We start from the raw sequence: 5,000 nt of genomic DNA, 5'->3' as shown, positions 1-5,000 counted from the left end.
ATTAATAATATATATAAAAATAAAAATAAATAAATATAATACAATTATATAATATAATATACACAATTATACAATGTATGGGTGTGTGTGGGGTTATTTAATATAAAATAAAAAATTATATATATATAAAATAATAAATAATAAAAATAAAAAATATATTATTATACATTTATATATATTAATAAAATAAAATTAAATAAATATAAAATTATAAAAAAATAAATATAATAAAATTTAATATATATATATAAAAATATATAATTAATAAATTATATATATATAATTAAAATTATATATATATTAAATATATATATATTACATATATATATATAATTATATATATAATAAATTAATAATTAATATATATATATAACATATATTTTAACATATGAATCTATATATATACACATTATTATTTTTATTGTTATATTATATATTTTAATAATATAATATATTATTATTTATTATAATAAAATATAATACTTTTTTTATATATATATATTATATATTATATATATATATATAAAAATATAATATATATATATATAATAGTGTGGGGTTTTGGGTGGGTGTTTTGGGGTGTGTGTGGGGGGGGTATACATATATAATTATATATAAAATATTAACGTTTAATATATATATATATATATATATATATATTAAAATATATATATGTATTAAATAATATATATATAGATAAAATATATATATAAATTTTATAAAAAATTTTTTTATTAAATATTTTATATATAAATATATAAAAATAAATTAATATAAATAAATAAAAAATATATAATAAATATATGTATATAAAACATATATTTTAAAATTTATAAATAATAAATTATAATATTATTAAAAATTTTTAAAATATATATTAATAATAAGAAAACGTTATTTTATAAATTAAAAATATATTAATTTTATATATATATATATATATATATATATATTATATATATTTATTATATATATATTTTTATAATATATATATATATATAAATAAAAATATATATTTTATATATTTATATAATATTATATATAAAATTTTTTTTATAATATATGTATATTATATATATATAATTTTAATATAATATATATATAATATATATATTTTATATATATATGTGTGTGGTTGTGTGTGTGTGGTTGTGTGGTGTGTGTGTGTGTGAAATCTATTCTATCATCTATCTATCTATCTATCTATATTTTGATATATAATATATAATTATATATTATATATATATATATTATATATTAAATATATATATATATATGTATATATATAATGTATATATTATATATATAATATTATTATTTTAATATATATATATATATATAAATATATATTAATAACTGTATAATATGTGTGTGGGGTTTGTGTGGTGTGTGTGTTGTGTGTGTGTGTGGGGTGGTGTGTGTGTGTGTGTGTGTGTGTGCGGTGTGTTTTCTGTGTGTGTGTGGTGGTGTGTGTGTGTGTTGTGTGTTGTGTGTGTGGTGTGTTGTGTGTGGTGTGTATTGTATCATCTATCTATCTGTCTATCATCATCATCTATAAATTATATGTAATAGCATTATGTTATTTTTATATAAAATATATATATTATATTATATATATAATATATAATTATATAATCTATATAATTTTGGTGTGTGTGTGTGGTGTGTGTGTTGTGTGTGGGGTTGGTGGGGTTTTGTGTGCTTATAAAATAATATATAAATATTATATATAATATATATATAATATATTATAATATATATATTTTTATTTATAAGCAGGCAGAAAAATCCACAATGCAAAAATTAGAATCATTGAAAAAGTAACTACAGTTTACAAATCCACCTTGATACTATCCTCAGCACAGTAAAGCTAGTTTTTGCATTGTGTGTTTTTCTACAATCTTATCAACACTTTAGAGTTTTTTTACCTTTCTTTAAAATTTTGATATATAGATGTAATGTATATATATATATATTTTATATTTTATAAAAATTATATAATATATATATATAAAATATATTATATATATATATATACGAATATGTGTATGTGAGTGCGTGTGTGTGTGTAAAAAGCAATACACTCTGCTCTGACATAAGGTAATATATGGAAATGTCATGTAACAGAGTCGCTCACCTTATACATTACAATCTCCATTTGATAATTACTTTTATTATGTGAGATCTATAGCAAATTAATTTTCTGTCCTGAAGAAATGTTCATTACTCACGAAATTTTCCACCGAGACTAAGAAATTCAATCACCGCCAGTCACTGCTCTTCGCTTGAGGGAAAAAATCTGGAAAGAGAGAGAGAGAGAGAAAGAAAAAAAAAGATCGTTGTTAACTATTTCTTAAATTGCTTTGCGGTGTGTTCGTTCATTTAATTAGTTCTTAATTAAGCATTCTTTTCTCCATTCTTTTTTTTTTAATGAGAGATACGATTAAATCAAGATCATATATGCTCAAGATATGATTCGACGTACGCGAGAGCATGATAACACTCTTCAGAATTAAAAGAGCAAATCTTTTTGAAACACGTATGCTTCCTTTCAGAAAAAAATGAAAAAAAGAAAGTTGGAAACCTCTTCTCCGACTTGACAAGAAACCATTTTTTTTTTTCTTTTTCAGGAGACATTTTTTTAATCAGCCTGTTTAATTGAAGCAAGAGATCCCCTGGGAAGCTCTATAAGAAATTTACTGGATGACGCATAATTAATCAAGGGGAGGAGGAGAGGAGAGGAAGAGGAAGAAGGAGACAGAGGTGGAAGAAGGTGGAGGGTGGGGAGAAAGGAAAGAAGAAGGAAGAAGGTGGAGGGGGGGAGGAAGCAAAGAAGAAGAAAGAAGGAGGAGGAGGAGGAGGAGGATAGAAGACTAGGAAGGAGGAGAAAACGAGGAGGAGGAGGAGGTAAGAATGAAGGGAGACAGAGAAAGAAGAAGAAAAGGAAGGGAGATGCAGAAAAGAAGGATTGGGTAACATAAGGGGGAAAGGGTAAAGAAAAGGATATGGAAGAGAGGAGATAGAAGACAGAGTGGGGAAAGAGGAGAAGGAGGATGTGATGTGGAAGAAGAGAAAGCACAGGGCAGGGCGAGGAGAATAAGGAACGAGGTAAAAGGTAGAAGACGAAGAAGCAGAAGAGAGGGGAAGAAGAAAAAGAAAAAGAAAAAGGAATAAACAGGAGAATGAAGGAAAAAAAAAGGGAAATTCAAGAAGTCAGAAATCAGGTACAGGAAGAATTCGAAGAAGATATGAAAGAGAGAAGGAGAAGGAGGAGGTAAGCGGTTGGAGGGAGAGGGAGGAGGGGAGGGGAGAGGGGAAAGGGAAATGGCCAAGAGCTGTCTCTCCTTCCCTTACACAAATTACAAAGTTTAATCTGTGGAATTAGAAACATACGGCTATCGCTCTCACACGCAGGCAGAGAAACCATCAAGTTCCCTCAAGATTGAAAGGGGTTGGAAGGGGACAGGGGGCGAGAGAGAGAAGGGAGGAAATGGGGGGATGGAGGAGAGGGAGAAAGGGATAGGGGAATGGGAGGGGAGAGGGAGTAAGGGATAGGGTAAAAGGGGGAGAGGGAATAAGGGATAGGGGAAGGGGGGAGAGAGAAAGTTGGGATTAGGAGAAGATGGAGAAAAGAGGGAGGGGAGTGAGGGTTTAAGGGAGAGGAGGGGATAGACAAGAAAGTAAAGTGGGGGATGAATCTGACAGCTCTAAGGGCAATAAAAGCTTCGCGATTGGCTGGTTACGACGAAAGTCCCTCTCCCCTCCCTTTCCCCTCCCCTCCTCTCCCCTCCCCTTCCCCTTCACCCCTCTACCTCCCCCAATCTCCCCCCCCCTTCCCCCACGACACACGCCTCGCCTTCCGGTTCATCTCGTGGTTGACTTAATTGCAAATATAATTGATTGCTCAACTGAGAGGAGGGAGGGGTGGAGGGGATGGGGGGACGTGGTGGGGTTATATTTATTTTTCTTTGTCTTTTTTTTTTGTATTTTTTATAACCGGTATTTCTTTCGATATCTATTTAGTGAATGTAATCCATTTACGATATTCAATTGTTTGTTCATATTTATCTATTTCTTCTTCTTCTTTCCCTTTCTTCCTCTTCCTTTTCCTCTCCTTCAGTAAAATATAAACGGCTAATCTCTCCTATATATATATATCCTAATTCAGACATATTCCTTTTTCTCAATGTATATAGATCCACAAATAAAAACGTTCGGAGTAAACATAAGACCAAGGTTTAGTCTGACAGTTGACAAGTTAGCTTTTTTATTATTCTTTTTTTATATTATTATTAGTTTTATTATTTTTTATTTATTATTATTATTATTATGAATTTATTATGGGAAAGATTATTATGAATTTTATTATTATTTTATATTATAATTATTATTTTATTATTATTTTATTTTATTATTATTTTTATTATCATATATTATATTTTTATAAATTTTTATTATTATTATTTATTATTATTATTTTTACATTATTATTTTGTTATTATTATTTTATATTAATTTCTTTATTATTATCATTTTTATTATTTTTTTTTTCTTTTTTTATTTGTATTATTGCCAAAAAAATATTAAACTGTAATAATAAAAAATAATAATAATAAAAAAGTTACTAAAACTAATATAACGTTATTACTGTATTTTTTATTTTTATTTTTATTTTTATCATTTTTATTATTTTTACTGGTAGTATAATTGCAAAAATAAATTTTTATAAAACAGTAATAATTACAGTAAAAAACGATATTTAAATTTGAATAAGATAAAAAATTATTATAAAAACTTTATTATTTTTATTTTTGTTGTTTTTTTTATTATTATTTAGTTTTTATTATATGTTGTAAAAAATAATATTTAAAATGCAATAATTTCAATAATAATGATAATAAATTTCAATAATGATGTAATAATTGCAATAATGATGGTAATAAATTTCAATAATGATGATAATGTGAAATGATGATGATAACGACAATAATGTGATAATC

The sequence above is a fragment of the Penaeus monodon genome, chromosome 37, assembly GCF_015228065.2.
Source record: "Penaeus monodon isolate SGIC_2016 chromosome 37, NSTDA_Pmon_1, whole genome shotgun sequence".
In the NCBI taxonomy this organism is placed as follows: Eukaryota; Metazoa; Arthropoda; class Malacostraca; order Decapoda; family Penaeidae; genus Penaeus; species Penaeus monodon.
This window is presented reverse-complemented; position numbering follows the sequence as displayed.